At 39.4% G+C, this 18,466-nt stretch overlaps 1 protein-coding gene across 20 annotated transcripts in view; it reads right to left on the bottom strand.

Moving 5' to 3' along the window:
• PARD3 (par-3 family cell polarity regulator) overlaps window positions 1-18,466 on the bottom strand; it is a 556,192-nt gene that overhangs the window by 445,440 nt on the left and 92,286 nt on the right. The gene's annotated exons all lie outside the window — the stretch shown is intronic.

Genomic DNA, 18,466 nt, shown 5'->3' with positions numbered 1-18,466 from the left:
TTGGGCAATATCTCTATTCCGATTCATTCAACAAATACTTGAGCACTTCCTATGTGCCAGGCATTGTTCTAGGTTGAGGATACAAGAGATGAAAATATGGGAGACAGAAAAGGGGGGAGGGGAATTCCTGTAATACTGGGATAACTATTAGGAGTTGAGTTCATTGAAATACCTTAAATGTGACAGAAACCACATATCCATGAGCCAGAGTAGATTTGGGGCAGGTAAGTAGTAAACAAGGGCTTCCCCCATGACTCAGTGGTAAAGAATTCACCTGCAGTGCAGGAGCTGCAGGAGACACAGGTTCGATCCCTGGGTCAGGAAGATTCCCTGGAGGAGGGCATGGCAACCCACTCCAGTATTCTTGCCTGGAGAATCCCATGGACAGAGGAGCCTGGCAGGCTATAATCCATAGGGTCGCAAAGAGTCAGACACAACTAAAGCGACTTAGCACGCACATACAGTAGTAAACAATGGTGATTTTACTCATTTTTACTCTCTGGAAAGAGAGAGAACACAATCCCAGAAGGTGCAACCAGGTGTATACGGTTAAGAATCACTTTCACTGCAACAAGAAGAGTCTTGTACACAGAACGGGTGCTTGAGGTGTTGGGAGAAAAAAAATGGAAGCTGGTAAACTTTGTGTTTTTCCTCAAGGCTGGCTTAAGTATAAAATTGCTTATTTTAAACACTTGAAATGTTAAAGGATTTGTTTTATTTATCAAATAATATATTTACTAATATAACTATCATTGTAAGAAAAGGAGGGATAGTTTAGAAGGAATGAAAAGAAACAGGGTCCTTTGACAAAAATGCCAGTTTTCCCACATTTTGGTGATTTGAGTGTTCCCAAGATCAGCATCATGTTATTAAAAAAAAAAACACATTTTACTTAAGGTATCTAGACTCCTCAGATGGTCTTCAATTTAAAGGAGCTAAGAATCTTATTTCTGTTAAAATCACGGCTCCAGTGAAAGGGTAAGTTGCATGATAAGGCCAGACCACTGCTTTTGCATTTAAGAAATAGTTTTAAATCAAGGAAAACCCAAATGTATCAGCAGGTATTCAAATTGTGTAGAAATGCCAATTTCAGTAAGGAAAAATAAAGTGATATCCCACAAATCAAACTTTAAAAAAGGGTGAATTAGAATTTCAAACCAATTTCCTCAAATAATGCATTAATCACTCCATAAAGTTCAAAAAACTAAAAACAAACAAAAAAAACCTTGAAAGTTTGCTTGGCTCTTGATATTTAGAACATAGTCCTAAAGACATTTAAAAATTGTTTTACTCTTTGCATCATGGTAATATGTATTTCAAACTTCATGTGAAGATTAAATTCAAAAAAATTTTAAAACTAAGAACCAATGTTAACATGGCTGCAAGAGACACTAAAACATCAGGGTTAGGAGAAACTGGAATGGGAAAATGCCAAAATATGATTATATGTGTTTCCAAGTCAGAGAGAACTGATTGTTTGAAAATCAATGTCAGTCATTCCAGCTGTTACAAAGAGCCACACAAGCTGCAAGGGCTTAAGAACTCAGGAGCAGAGTTCCTAAGGGACAGGGGAACAGGTTGCAAATTTCAAAATCAACTTGTTTTGTGGTTTTAAAGACAGAGCTTGAAAATCGATATACCACTTTAAAAAAAGTTGAGTTTATTTACCTATGACTCTGATTCAAAAGGTTAACCACTCTCCCTTTCCCCAGGAACACTGTTATTCATGCTCACTTCATCTTTCTTACCCGCCCTTATGATCAAGTACAAAATTAAAGACTTTTAAAAAGCACAAATTAACATAAATTACAGTACATTTAGTTCACAGCCCAAAAAGGTAAACAAGGAATTCACCACCAACCGAGCACCCAGTCACTCTCACCAGGCAACTGCAGGTCCCACGTGGCAGGAACAACCATTCGTTCTAATCCAACAGAGAGGACTTCTTGGGAACATGTATAACCAACAGTACATAAAATATAAATCATATCCACCACATGGATGGGCTGCATCGCTTCTACCCTGCAGAAAACACTCCCTAAGCAAGAGCTGCTGCCTTTCAAAAAACATACATCCTCCAACTAAATGGTCTTAATTTTTTACTCAAAATGAACCACATTCCATGCTGGTCCTTCTTTCTTGGTCACCAAGGCCCGCCTGCGCTGGTATTATGATGTGGTGAGGACTTCCCTGGTGGTTCAGAGGGTAAAGACTCTACCTGTAATGCAGAAGATCTGGGTTCTATCCCTGGGTCAGGAAAATCCCTTGGAGAAGGGAATGGCAACCCACTCTAGTATTCTTGCCTAGAGAATTCCATGGACAGAGGAGCCTGGCGGGCTGCAGTCCATGGGGTCACAGAGAATCGGACAGGACTGAGTGACTAACACATATGACGTGGTGAGATGCTAACTCCAGTAAGGGGTATAGAATAGGAGAAGTTAAAGACCCTGGCCCCATTTGATTCTTTCTTAAACACTGTTCAACAGTCTTCCTTTGCTCACCTCAAGGATGATACATTTCATCATTAACACCTACATACATTTCACTTCCCCTTATGTATTAAAAGCTCTGGATTAATCTATTCTTAAATTCAAAATTATCTCAGCCTACTTTAACTTGGCTGCTATTTCAGATCAAACTACCTAATCAAGAAATGTCAAAGGATAACTAGGGAGTACAATTAATGCTGGAACAAACCCCTCAAAAAATAACTAAAGAGAACTCACTTCAATACAAATCAGAACTCTCTCAATCTGGGGACAGCGTGCTTTTGAAAGAAAATGTATTTGCCCTAGAATAATGTGAGGGTCTTAAATACTAAAGGTTTGTATTTTTTAAACTGATACTTCGTGTAATACCATCTGCACATTTTCACCTAATTACACAGGGTAAAGCTAAACTTAATATTAAAAAATGTATAAGCTATTCTTGAAAACATGAATTGCATTTAAGTTTAAGAGCTTCTCATTAATTGAGGTTGTGAGAAAAGCAAGAATATACAACTTTTGCAACACAAGAGTGAAAGAGAATAGAACCTGATGACATTTTATTATGTACACAGCAAAGCTATGTCACAAAACTCATCAAGAGCACACTTCTTCCCGTCTGGGTGACACCAGCAGCACTATATTTTCTGCTATGATTAGAAAACTATTCTGGTAACAAAAAAAACGAAAGATTCTCCCAAGTTATCCACACATATACATTCTATTTATAAATCATTCCCTCTTTTAAAAAAAAAATGTGGCTACATTTTATGAAATAAGAGAACTGTTACATATTCCTAGCTTGTTAAATATTCTCAAGGTAGTTTTCTAAAAAAGCACTGAACAAGGACATATGTTTTACAATAAACAGTGCTATACGTCAAATTACTCTGGGCATAACTGCAATCTCTCACTGGTGAGTAGTGGCACTATCTATCGTTAAGGAATGATTGGTATAAGAAAACAACTTCATTCAACCAGAGGTACACTTTGACCAAATGTGATCCTTCTACATGTCACTCTTAACAGAACATGGAGAAAGACTTAGCATGTTGTCCTCACACACACACTATAGATAATACAATTTTCTACTTTGTTTGAATACAAAATCCACGCAATTTCCTTTGCTTTGTACCTGAAGATAATCAACAAACGAATCCAAAATAATTACCTTCAGGCCCTAAAAGGCCAAGACAACTTTATTCTAAGGTCTTTGCCTTCTACTTAAAAACGAAGGCTCTTTAGCAGATAAAATACATGTCTATATAACTCAAGGCTCTTAAGGTTCCTTTTTGTTGAATTAAAAAACCATCTAACTTTCTGAGTTAGCTTCCTTGTTCTTCCATCATTAAGCAACTTTGTCAGAATGTGTCATTCTGCTGACTTCTGAGTCTACATTCTGATTTTCTATATAATCAGGATGTAGAAGTAAGTCAGCATAGAAACAGACACACACAGATGAATGATCACAATGACGGCGTCACAGTAAATGAGTGAAATCCACACGCTGGACCACACACAGATCCTGGATGCACAAATTCTGACCGTTTACTCCAAAAGCCTTGGTTGTGTTTTTGCTGAGACAGATTTTTCAACCACACACTCTCTAAACTGCTTTGCCTTGTAAGCCCAGCAAACTGTCCAATATACAACATTTCTGCTTTTCTTAGTTTTTTCCACTTAATATGAGATCTTAATTCCCTTAACAGGTCTCAGAGGTATTGAGACTCTTGTCCTAACCATAACCCCACCGCAACCCAAAGTATACAAAACCCTGATTTTGAAACCTAGGGAAACCTTTCCTAAAGCAAAACAATGCAGGAATCTGAAATTATATGGCTGCTGACATTTCACACACGGGCTTCAAGGAGAAAAACAAGGCTCTGAGGAGGCAATGCCTCTTCCTTGTGGGGAGGGCAAGTGCCTTTTTTGGTCAGAAATGTCACCCACTGTTCATACAAGATGACCCAAGAACCCTGCATAGGAATCTGAGCTCATCACCAACACAGCCGGCATCCCCGTGCGTCCTCCAAAAAAATCAAGTCTTTTTCATCTTTAACATGAAAAAGTAATCTCATCTTCCCCGACAGGTTGGAATGTAATCACTTAAACACATGTTTACCAGAGCAGAAAGCCATCACTATTATTACCACCGCTGGAACTACAAGCAATTAGAATGCGTTTCAGACAGGAAGTTAGAAATGCTCAGCAGAATTTAATTAGACAAATTGGATTTTGGCGGAGAACTGGAGGTGAACACCCTACTTCTGTAAACAATGCCCTGGAATCGTTAATGACAAGACAGGGTGCTCCTGTTGAAATTCTCAAGCACGGAATGCCAACACACAGGTCCCACCCTCAAGTTCAAGCAGTTTGCAACTTGGTACTTCCTCAAGGGGTAGAGAAAAGATTCTGACAACTGAATCAGTCCCTTTGACCTCCTCATTAATTTCTCATCTTTTCTGTACACACTACATCGAAGTAGATTTTAATTTCTTAAAATCAGGTTTTAATCTGTGTCCGCAATTCAAATTACACTGATCTGTGCATAAATAACTGGAAAAAAAAAATCAGGATTGTTGAGAATCCCTAATCCACAAACATCTACTACGGCTGTGACTTTTGCTGGAGGAAATAGGTTAGTGATTTGGAATGTCTTGGACTTGATTTGTATCTGATATGTCAGCATTCTCTATGGTAAAAAGGAAAAGAAGGGGGAAAAGAAGAAATTAAAATTACTCAATATTAGCAGTCAGGTCCAAAATAAGGATCGAAGTGATGGTACATATTAACATGAGTTTTCACTGTCCACTCCTATAAACCACTGAGAGATGTTCCGAAACACACATCCTTCAGAAAGTATCCAAATAAATATCACACATTTGAGCTGGGTCTGAATTACATGAAGGAAGTTGTTCTGAAGAACTTCTCTGTAATGTTGAAAGCACAATTCTTTCCCTAGTAATGGTGTGGATATTACGACTGCTTCTTAATGGAGCTCAAAAATAACCATTCTACAGAAGACCACTGGGGGGCACACATAACCCATGGCCCTTGTCCAAAAATAAACGATGAAGTAAAAAGAAAATCACATTCTATGTGAGATGTTAGTTGACTTTTTACCAATTATTACTGTTCTTTGGTAACTGAAAAGGAGCTCCAAAAATATTAACATTAAGAAGAGAAATCTTTTCAACTGTAATAGACAATACTATTTTAAAAAATTCTATGTACTATTTTGGGCTTCCCTGGTGTCTCAGACGGTAAAGAATCCACTGGCAATGCAGGAGACCTGGGTTCGATCCCTGGATTGGGAATATCCCCTATAGGAGGGCATGGCAACCCACTCCAGTATTCTTGCCTGGAGAATCCCCATGGACAGAGGGGCTTGGCCGACCACAGTTCATGGGGTCACAAAGGGTTGGACACGACTGAGCGACTAAGCGCAGCACAGCATACAGCACATGTACTATTTCAACAGCCATTAAGTTACATACTCAACACACAGATGGTAAAACTAAACAAGAAAGCCCACAGCCAGAATCGCGTCCTATCATTTTTTTAATATTCCCAAGGAGTAGCCTCCAATTATTTTTTTTAATCAGTTTAATTCCACATAGTCCTATGGAACAATATTCCTATGAAAGTATATAAACACTAATTTGCATTTACTGTAATATTTTGTTTATGCACAAAAGTCAACTAATCCTTTCAGTGAGATGTTTTGGTACTATGAGAGTCTTCACTGAAACAAACTTTTAGGAGAAGAATTCATATTAGGAATCAGAATCTTCTGATACTATGACAACTTTGTGTTGTAACAGTGAATAATTTAAACCCAGGTAATAAATGAACAAACATACATACAAATAATAAACATCCATTAACTGACAGATGGCACAGAAAATAGCAATGTTTTTGAAACCTTAAAATAATTTTCAAATTAAATTTTCAAATCAAATTTTCAAAGCTTTTCTCAAAAGTTTCAACTACTTTCAATTCCAAAGGAAATTGAAGGGATCAGAAATTTCTGTACCAACCTGCCTTTTGCTGATTTCTGAAGTGGCTCTTTTAAGGTTCAATGACCTTGAAAACCTCAGGGCCTTCACTGAATCTTTCCGAGAGATTCCAGAAAAGGAGTAATATCTCTTCTCAGGTTTCCTTGTCAATCTGTCTGCCATCTCAGTCCATCAGAAGGCAAAATCCACAGTGACTCAGGTTCCAAAACTAACTACAGAGAAAAAAAAAACAATCCCCCAAACCCAGATACAAGACCTGTGTTTTGCTCAGTCCTCTAGAAAGGGCAACAAATGAGAAACAGGTGGGAAACACAGGAAAGAACCCTTTCCATATACATAACCCCCAGGAAGACGAGAGCTTTGCACAGGGCAGGGAGACCAAGGACACGGCTTCCTCTGCACCATAGGAAAACACCCTCCACCAGTTAAACAGGCCAGAGGTAGCTGTCAGGAGTGACACAGGGTGTAACAACACACCTAGGAGTCAGCAGGGTGTGCGTAAACACAGCAGGTTCAAAGCAGTCTCTTTAACTCATTCCTTGCCAAAAGACAGCTGGTTCCAGGACAGGATGGAGCCCCAACCCCTAACTTCAAAGTCAGAGCCCTCTTACTTAGCAAACACTGTTTTCTAAACTCCTTGAACAATCTCTTCTTCCAATAAATGAGAACTGAAGCAATCCGATGCTCAAATACTTTTACCCAGAAAAGTACAGGACAAAAGAGTCACAAGAAAAATGAATAGGAGCCTGGAATACCTGTCCTCTGCCCCAGAAAGGAGAAGAGGGTGTTTTACATCCTTTCCAAAGGCAGCATCATACCTTCAGTTTGTCTCAAGTCCAAGTGAATGAAGCTTGAGTGGGAGGAGGGGGCAGGAAAATGAAAGACGAAAAATCAGAGAACTCAATGAATGCTCCTGGCACGGTTAATACTAGAGTCTCCCACAAAACTCCATGCTTTGGGACACACACAGCCTAACCCAAGGACTGAAAGGAAGTACAGTCAAGGTAACATTTTTAAATTTAGCTCATAATCCTAAGAGTTCATTTTTGTAACAAGTGGTGTAACATTATTGTTTTTAAAAACACACATATACCAATCATTAAAGAAACTATACTACTGTAAAAACTACATAACCGAACATTAGATTATACCAGAATATATATGATAAATCATACAAGTACAAGAACTTTAATGGGGACAATACTAAACAAAGCAATCATCTGCTATGTCAAATGAAGGTAGAATTATCTTTACTTAAGACTGCCGCTCTGTAAGAGGGAAAGTCAGAAATGGCACACAGGATTAGAAAGAAGCACTCTCATCTTCCTGTTTTACGATGGATGGTGAAAAGTAAGGGCCTTTGTCTATTCCCTTCAATATCTCAAGTTCTGCCTGGAATGGAACGGGTGTTCAAAAAACACATCTGAGCTAAATTAAAGAAAATGATGCTGTTATTAAAAAAAGAAAATGTAAGCGCAGCTAGGTTTCAGTCTCAAGTTCCTAGAACTGAGAAATCTCTGCTGACACTACACACTACTACTAATAACAAAATGCCTGAGAACAGTCAGCATTTGACTATCCCCTTAAAAAGAAGTGATGCTTAATATTTTATAAGAAATTAAGCAATCTATTGGGCATTCCAGTGGAGGGACTATCAAAATTCTGAAATACAGGATACAGATTATAGGATCCCACTATTCCAGGTGAGTTTCTGATTTTAACTATGTGCTCTTATTGTATTGAATAAGCTCTTTCCTAGGAGGCAATCACATCCAGGCCATCTAAGATCAAATGGTTACAGCATTCACACATTTCTGTGCATGTCTTAGAAATAATACGACCACTGTTTTGTGTCTGAGGCGTCATCTCCCTGAGCTGTTTCTTTATAGCCTTTCACACTCAGTTGTTTTCCTCAGTATCTAAACCTCAAGTTATTTTAATTCAAATGTTTTGACTCAGAAGAATTTAAGGAGTTTCTTTTCCACATTTTAATACTAATTTCTAATTAAAATGTTACTAGTATTTTCCATCACAGTAAAAGCAAGCAATAAGATGAGGGTGTACACTCTTGGAGGAACCAATAAAGGTGACCAGGTTAGAATGATTGCAAACTTTGCCACATGGAAACACTATTTGTCACACGCCTTTAAATACCATCTATTCTATGTAGTAGTTATTTCCAAATTCATATCTCCAACTACAATCTTCCCCTTGAGCTTCAGAATTATATGTCCAATGACCTACCTGACATCTCTGTCTGGATGTCTCACAGGCATTGCAAAATCAGTTCAATGTCTCAACAGGAAGAAGACTTGACTGTCCCCAACCCTGAATCCTTATTCCACTTGTGACATCTTCCATGTATATGAAATGGAACTTCTGTATACCCACCTTGCTCCAGTTAAGACTCTAAAATCATTCTCCATATATCTTCTTTGCCCTCATTCCTCACTCACACCTAGAATGCATTCTTCCCAAATCCACCTTGTAAAATTATACCTCTGTGTCACCTCTCAGTTTGACAGTTTAATGGCTTTCTATTGAATTTAATAGCTTAATATAGTTCTCAATACCCGCCTTCCTCTCCAACCCCACCATTTCCCCACTCCCAGCTGCTCACTGCATCCCAGCCACACTCATCCCCTTCAGATCCTGCAACCTTTTTCCCATTTCAGGTTGCTGCTCCCTCTGCGTCTGGTTTTTCCCAGATCTGCTCCTTCTCATTCACTGAAATCAGCACACCTGTTTCCTGAGAGCTGGCCTTCCCTCCTATGCTCCACTACAGCCCAGATTCACTGCTTCAGAGTCTCTTTTTCTCACTGCAAGGAGAGCTTTGTGAGATAAGAGGACATCACACCACAAATACGCCCTCAGCACCTCCATCTGTTTCTCCAGTGTATTAGCGACTGAAAAGCATTTGTCAGAAGGATGCAATTAATGAAGAAATGAGTGAATCTGTAAGATCTGCTTAATCTTTGTTCAAACCGATGCTGTAATTTTAGTCTTACATAGGAACATGGGGCATCAATAATTGTGATAATAATCAAGCATTGTGATAATAATCATTGTGATACAATTATACACGACAAAACTCTTGGCATTTGAATATTCATATAAGAAGATTACATACAAGTAGTCTGACAAAATTAATATAGTAGTTAAAATCAATATATTTTTACCAGCTAAACTAGCCTCTTTCTCCAACCCCAACCAGCAATTAAACTGCTTGTTATCTGAGACCAGGCAGGATTCCAAAGAAGTGAAAGAGATCTGCAGGTTTAGAAAATATATTTGGTTCTCCCACTTCTCAAACCGAAGACACTACCATACCCAACTCCCAGGACTGATACAAAGTTACATCTCTATCCTGCTACAGTATGTAGCACATGAGGATTCAGTTTTAACAGTTGACTTATTTTGGAATTATAAGAGGGTCAAAGGATCCACACTTTTCCTATTTTCCTCCTTTTTTACTACACAATCCAGGAAGGGGAAAAAAATGCTACTTTCTACATGATTTCTATCCTTTATTAATAGTTGCATGAGTGAATGGGATGATCGTGTTTATCATTTATAATTACTTCTCCGAAATTATTCAGAAAATATCAGGAAGAAGCCAACAGTCATCTACCTTCTTCCTCTTTTTTCCTTTTTGTGATGTATACATGAAAAGTTGAATTTTATACATTGCACTTGAGATATGAGAGAAAGGAAAACCTATGCAAAACATTTTAAGATGAAAGTTGTTATAAAATACCTTTTCACAGCATTTATTCAGGAGCACTTGTTTTGAGATGTGCTGTTTTTTCTGGAGAACTGTCAGTGTTGGCCAAGTAATATTTTAAAACCATAAACAAGGCCTTCCTTCCCATCCTTCCCCAGCTTGATATGTAACTGACATATAACATTATGTAAGTTTAAGGTGTACAAAGTGTTGATTTGATGCACTGATTATACTGAAAAACAATTACCACTGGAGTATTAGCAACAGTTGCATCACAGCACATAATTACCATATCTTTCTTGGGTGAGAACACTTAAAATCTACGTCGTAGCAACTTTCAAGCATGCAATACAATATTACTAACCCTAGTCATTATGTTGTTCTTGTTCATCTCAATTGTGTACCCTTTAACCAACATCACCCCTTTTCTCCCACCTTTCAGCCCCTAGTAACCACCATTCTTTTAATCTCTGCTTCTGCGGGTTTGGCTTTTTTTGGATTCTATACACAAATGAGATCATACAATACATATTTGTCTTTCTCTGACTTATTTCACTTAGCATAAATTCCCTAAGGTCCACCCACATTGTCACAAATGATGGGATTTTCTTCTTCCTTATGGCTGAATAATATTCCTTTGTGTGTGTGTGTGTGTGTGTGTATCCATTCATCCATGGATGACACTTGGGTTGTTTCTGTATCTTCGCAACTGAATAATATAGTTCAATGAACATGGGAGGGCAGATATCATTTCAAGGCAGTGTTTTCATTTGATTTACATAAATACCAAGAGGAAGGATTGCTGGATCCTTTGGTAATTTTAGTTTTGATTTTTTGAGAATTTTACATACAATTTTTCATTGCAACTACACTGATTTACATTCCCATCAACAGTAAACAAAGCCTCGGTCTCCCTTCCCCCACATCCCCACCAAAACCTGCTGTCTCCTGTTTTCTGATACCAGCCACTCTGACAGGTTTTGAGTTGTTTCCCTGATGATCAGTCATGTTGAGCACATGTCTGCATTCCTGGTGGTAATTCTGCATGTCTTCTTTGGAAAAATATCTATTCATTTCCTCAGTCCATTACTTGACCCAGTTGGGTTTTGGTTTTGGTGTTCTTTTTTTAGTTATTTGAGTTATTAGATATATGGTTTCCAAATATTTTTTTCCCATTCTGTAGGTTGCATTTTCCTAATATTGGTAGTTTCCTTTGCTGAGCAGAAACTTTTTAATTTGATATATTCCTACTCATTTATTTTTGCTTGTTGTTGCCTTTGCTTTTGATGTCAAAACTTTTGGTTTGGTTTGTTAGAAAATAATCTATTTCCCCCCTCAACTATCCCTGAGCATCTATTTCATATCAAGTTCTCTTCAAATTGATAGAAATACTAAAATAAGCAAATGAAAATGAATATCTATAGAAATTCTTTCTATAAAACAAATACCTAAGATAGTCCAGCTTATATGTTCGTTTTTGAATCGTTAGAAGGTGGTATTTAAGAATGAATAGTTTCCCTAATTCAAAGATGGTGGCAGCAACAGTGATCAAGGTTGATCAAATTACCATTTCCTGGGGTCTTATTTTTGCCAAGCACAATGCTGAAACCTTAACACAAATTCTCAGGTTTAAACTTAATACAAACTTACAAGGTAATACAATTACTATTCACCATTTAGAGATGGGAAAACCGAGGTTACAGAGATTAAATACTTTGCCAAAGGTCATAAAGAAGTCAGGATTTGCCATGGGTCATTAAGAAGTCAGGCCAGGATTCAGACAGGGGCACTGTAGCCTCTTAGCCACCCCCCAGCAGCCACCCCCAAGATGCCCCTTGCTGATGAAGCATAGAAAAGCAGCACGCAGCAGACCAGGGGACCCAGCCCCAGCCTACCACTGACAATGGTAACTGACCCCCACTCCCCCTGACTCACTGGGTGGCCCCAGCCAAGCTAAGTCCTCCAGGCCTCCCCCAGGAAGGCTGCCCAGCCAAGACCCACCGGCAAAGGTCCTACTGCTTCCATCCCCCTCAGCTAACTCCCCCCACCCACCACCACCTCGGATACACCTGGCCCTGTGCTCCCCGACCCACCAACCCACAAACTAATGAGCAGTGGGTGAACCAGTACTCACGAAATAATTAAATGTTGGCAAATAATCCCTTCGAGTTAATTAATTAGCCATTTAGTGCTCTGTTGGCATTTAATTTAAATATTTTCTTGTTTAGAACCTAACTCAAATAAATCCATTTAGGAGGAAATTAATCAAATCATCTAGTTAAATGAAGTCTATTTATACAAATTATTTCAGGTTAGCAAACTTTAAATCATCACTATGCCAATTCACACTAAAGTTTTTTTTTTGTTTTTTGTTTTTAAAGAAAAAAAAAAAGGATGTTTCTATTATAACCTAAATTTAGAACTCATGTTCTCTTCATATTGGAATTAGGCAGAAGGAGAACTATGGAGAAATTTTAAAAAAGAAAGTAACAAAATCTCCACTTATTCACCTATACCACCCTCAGAGATAACTATTTCAATTGGGCCCTTAAAACCTTTCCAAAGGTGTATAATTATTTTCATTAAAACTAGGCTATATTTTGAATGCTGTTTTAATCTGATTTTTTAACAATTTCATATCAGATTCACACATTTATCTGTGCTTTGGTTCCAAATATTCACCTGCCAAACTGATCCTCCAGGGTACTTCAACCAGCTAAAGCCAGGACTAAATCCTGATCCCCCACCAGGGTCCCCCCCAACACTCCTGACCTTGGGTAATAATTCCACCATTAAATTTACCTATTAAACCACCTCAGATCTGCCTACCTACCTACTTCCCACTTCACCACCAGATCCAACCTCCATCCATCTCCCATCCCCCACAAAGCCCACCAACTGGCCCCCTGGGTCCACTATGCCTCCTGCTCATTCATTCCTTTTTCAATTTTTTGACAAACCACCCAGTTTGTAGGATCTTAGCTCCCCGCCCAGGGATGGAATCCATAACTCGCTGCTTTGGAAGCGCAGAATTTTAACCAATGGACCATCAGGGAAGTTCGCCCATTCATTCTTGACACATTCAGCTGGGGATATTTCTCAAAGGCACATCTGAATACCTAACACTTCCTTGTTCTCACCTGGCTGTCCTTCAAATTCCAGCTCGCTCACATTTTTTTTAAGTTTTGTTTCCCACTGAGCATGGTCAGGGGACTTTGTCACGTATTTCACAGGATCGGTCCTTTTCCTCAAAATCATTATCTATCAGTAAGTCTGACTCTCATAATAGATCCTAAGCCCCAAGAAAGCAGGAACTATATCTACTTGTGTGTTCAACAATGTACTGTGGCACTAACCACAATGTCTAACATATAATAGGTGCTCAGTCAATAAGTAGGTTAAATTAACCAAAAATAATTTTTAAAACTATATATCAAAAGCCTTATCTTTCAAAGGAAATTATTACATGTGTTGTCTTTTCATTATTATTATTATTCAGCATCCTGGCTTGAAAACTTCTCCACTTAACCCTTCTTCAACAGCAGGGGGGCACTTGGCTTTGGTTCAACAATGCAATTTTAACTTGTCTATTCCACGAATGCCTCTGTGCTCGCTTTCACCGACAAGTGGAAACGGTTGTTTGTCCACAATGCCAATACATTTTAGAAGTTTCTTTTTCTCAATATTCTTCTACTTGCGGACACTGGCCAGCCAGACTGTCCCCCAGAGAATCCTGGCTTCTTTCCAACAAGCAGCAGACAGCTGTCTCCACAGCAACCAACCCTTTGACAACCTGGACCCCATTCTAAACATACAAACTCTTCAAAGAGTTGAAGTTGCTAACCCATCTAACCCTTCCTACAAAGAGCAAGATATGGATAAGTGAAAGATATTTCCCAAGGCCATCACCAAGATAGAACCACATGACATCATCCTTGGTCAAAACAAAACTACATCCCAGTATGACAGAGGAAATACCACATCTTAAATCACCTTCAACACCAAAGACTTAAGAGAAGACAATGCTGTGAGTGAGAAAAAGACTCTCTTCCTGCTGACTGCTCCCCACAAAGCATCCTTCTCCGACTCTTAAGTGCTGATCGCTTCCACCTGAAACGTCCATTTCCACCCTTCAGTCAATGTAAGGTGCCAGCTTTCAGGGAGAAGCAAGTGACCAGCATTCTCACCCAGACATCTATGTGCCCAGTTTACTGTAGTGTACAGAGGGAAAGACAGGAGGGACAGAGAACTAAGAGAAGCTCAGAGATAGTAAATAATAAATAATGGAGAGCAAATCAGGAAGAAATTCAGACAAAACATAGTGCATCATTCAGGAAGGCTCGAGTTACAGCTGCTGTCAACCGTGCTAGAGAATGCGTGAAAGCCACTTTGGTTTTTCACAGTTTGGCAGGATGTCAATGAGAAGACGGAGAATCAGATTCTGAGAGTAAACAGACCATCGTAACAGCACGTGCAGGCTGACTCTGCACCCTGCCCGGAAGAACCGATGTCCAGAAGAGATGAACACACAGGGCACATACTCATGCCCAACGCAACTTTGGAATATTCTGTGTCTTAGGAAATCAAACCTACTCCAAGAACCCAAGACAACCCACACACACACCATTTTGAATACATTTGGGTAAGCCCTGGAATTAGAATCATATAGGCACTAAATGAAAACTTCTCAGTGCTATGCATTGAACTTTAATAACTAAAGGACAGTGACCAAAATACAGCGAAATAGATACTTCAATTTTCTTCTGTGATCATTTGAATTATTTCCTCTTAATCCTGTTAAAACTATTTTTTCATAATTTTACAAATTCAATGACCAGGTAAAAATTTGTACCTCTGAGTTTGCCCTTTCACAGAGACTGCCAAGCAGACAAGCCAATGAAGTCTTCTCTTCACAGTTTGGGAGCAAAAACAGCACCTGGGGCACTCGAGGAGTTGTTGCTCAGTCAGAGTTGTGTCCATCTCTTTGTAACCCTGAACTGCAGCACACCAGGCTTCCCTGTCCTTCACTATCTCCCAGTTTGCTCAAACTCATGCAGACTGAGTCAGTGATGCCATCCAACCATCTCATCCTCCATCACCCTCTTCTCCTCCTGCCCTCAAACTTTCCCAGCATCAGGGTCTTTCCAATGAGTTGGCTCACTTGAGGGGTGGAGGGTATAAAATGCAGGAGCCCAGAGGAGTTCCAAAAAACAGGACTTTTTTTTTTTAAAGAGGGATTGTATTATTTATTTAGAAGATTGCTTTTCTAACCTAAAAGCAAAATAGGTGTCAAGATTCTTAGTCAGAGAACCTGCCAAAAAAAAGTTGAAAACACTCCAAGGTAATTATACAGAATCAAATTTCAGAACCATGGAAAACAGCCATGCAGCTGACTACACACAATCCCTCACTTTGAATAACTTTATCACTTCAAATAATACACTTTTCTTTGAATTAAAAATAATACACAAAATAATATAGCAATCAACTAACAACACTCATGTGGTGCTGAGATTCTGGATTAGTTATATTTTTTTAGTTACAACTTAAAGTGGGTCCATGAAGATGCTCTTTCAAAAACTTAAATTAATTATACACATAAACATATTTGGGCTTCTCTATGGCTCAGATGGTAAAGAATTTGCCTGCAGTGCAGAAGACCTGGGTTCAATCCCTGGGGTGGGAAGATCCCCTGGAGAAGGCAATAGCTACCTGCTCCAGTATTCTTGTCTGGAGAATCCCATGGACAGAGGAGCCTGGTGGGCTACAATCCATGGGGTCACAAAGATTTGGACACAACTGAGTGACTAACACACATGCACACACACACAGTTAAATATTTCTGAACAAATAAAACGGATTCAAAAACTATTTTAGTCAGTGGTATTTTTCCCTTTGAAAACTAAATTTAATCTATATGATATAAAGTTGTCTGAAAACTTATTTCTCTTACTAATATTTTAAGTATTTCTTTCTTAGGTTAAAAATATATTTTTTGACCTATAAAGGATATATAAAAAAAGATTCCAGAAAATGTAGATTCAGCATCATCAAATTTACATAAGAATATAAAATCTAAAACACAGTTTATTAAGTACCCTATGATTTTAATATGCAACTCTTTCAGATTACAGTTGGCCTTATTCTCTCTCTCCCTCTTTTTTCTTTTTTCTTCCTCTCCCCCTGCCCCACTTTCTCTCTCTCCTATCTCTCCCTCTCTCCAAAAAGACCATACACTGGGCCGTAAAATAAGTCTCAGTATCCCGATGGCTGAACGCCTACGTCTCAACGCCGACTCAGAATGTGAACTGTGTCTGGAGCGTGATGCTGATGGGGGTGCTTCATGAACCCGCCAGGTGCCATATCATCCGGCTCCTGTGGCACCCGCGGTCCCACAACACATCAGGGCGAGACACAGCACGGAGGCAATCTCAGAGCCAATTCTTACTCCTTCTCTTTACTTGGATATAAAGTAAAAATGCAGAGTGAAAAGGCACCAACCTGGGGGAAACCTACATCTGTGCTCAACCCAGAAAAGAAATAGTTTTCAATATCCTGTAATAACCAATAATGGAAAAGAATATATGCACAAGTGTAACTGAATCAGTCTGCTATACACCTGAAACTAACACAAGATTGTAAATTAACTAGACTTAAATTGAAAGGAAACAGGTGGAGAAACAGGCATGCTCATCACTGCCGCTGGGGGCAGGGACACACCGGGACAAAGGGCCTCCTCCACAGAAATCCAAGAATCCAAACCAGGAGGAATGAACCAGCACAAAACTCCCTAAAACAGAACACTGTGCAGCTCTGTCAGCAAAGTCACCGTCAATGGACAGGAAATATATTTATAAACAACTCCAGTACAGTAGGCTACTACTCACTCACTCCTATTTAAGAGAAAAAGTGTGTGTGTATCTGAAGGAAAAGAGTGTCAGGAAAAATAAATCCCACTCAAGCAGCAGCAGTAATGAGCTTCGGGCAGCAATGGGGTCACAGGTAGCTATGTCCTTGCCAGTATTTTTCTCTTTCTGCACAAGAAGCCATATTATCCTACAGAAGAAAAACAACCGAAAAAAGAAAAGAAGGAAGAGGAAGGGAGAAGAAAAAATATTAAAAGATCAATACAACATTAGCTCATCTCTTTGCAGCATTATGACTGGGAAAGGACACCTGTTTAAATTCTTCATAAATCTCTGTAGTTGTCTAAGCTCTGGAGCTGAGCTGCACAATAAAATGACTGTAATTTGAGTCTCGAGAGGGGCCTCTTCATGTGGATTTCAGCAAAAGGACTTGAGAGCCTCTTGCTCCTGGAGCCTCATGAGAAGACCTGACACCTGGAGAAACAGCAGCAAATCACATATGGGCAGGAAAGTTCTGTATTTTCAACACAATGTGCTCCCAGCCCACGGGAGCTGCAGGGGACAAACCCCACTGTGGCAGGTGCTAGTGAATCAAATATCCTTGACGTTACACAAAACCTGGTACCTGGAAATTTTCCTTTTCCTTACGATTTCAAGAAAACACATAAGACATCAGCCAGTTCCAAACCAGGCACTATGCTACCTGTCGGGAATGCAGGTGTAAAGATGATGCAGCAGCCTACAGCCCAGGAGGCAAGGGGCCAGTGGATGGAGTGATCACCTCCATCCACTGGAGGAATAGGAGTGACTGCTGGGAGATTCACCTTCCTTGATCCCATGACATAACATCACTGTGGAGCCCACCCTGAGTATCACAGGCCTTGGTGAACAGGTGAGGATGCGGCGGCTAGTCCTCCCCATCATTTCACTGCCAAACATGAGGGGGCGTGGCCACAGCCTGCTCAAGTCAGCACCTCATCCAATCAAGAATTGGCACTACTTCAGTTGTATCACATGCAATCTCTTAATCAAGCCTATTTTTAAACTCTGGTAGAGTATCATATTATACATATTGCCAGCTGCAGAATTGGTATTGCTTATCTCAGCAAAAGAGATTGTTTGCCTGGAAAGATCAATGGTACTCATTAACTTTATAATACTTCACACTTTCTGAAATGTTTAGTTTTTATGTGATTATATTTAAAACTTTAGTAAATACTAAAATAAAATCATATTAACCAGCTGCCTAAAAAAGGCTGGGGGCGGGGGTAGGATTGAGAGGGGTGGAATCTGTTAATTCCCAGCAGCCCGTCACACTCCTAACACATTCTGAATCATTCCTCTGGCCCCTCCCTCAGTGGATCCAGGCCA

This window comes from Cervus elaphus, chromosome 23, assembly GCF_910594005.1.
Source record: "Cervus elaphus chromosome 23, mCerEla1.1, whole genome shotgun sequence".
NCBI classification, from domain to species: domain Eukaryota; kingdom Metazoa; phylum Chordata; class Mammalia; order Artiodactyla; family Cervidae; genus Cervus; species Cervus elaphus.
Note: the sequence above shows the minus strand (reverse complement) of the source record. Positions and strands in the feature narration are given on the sequence as shown.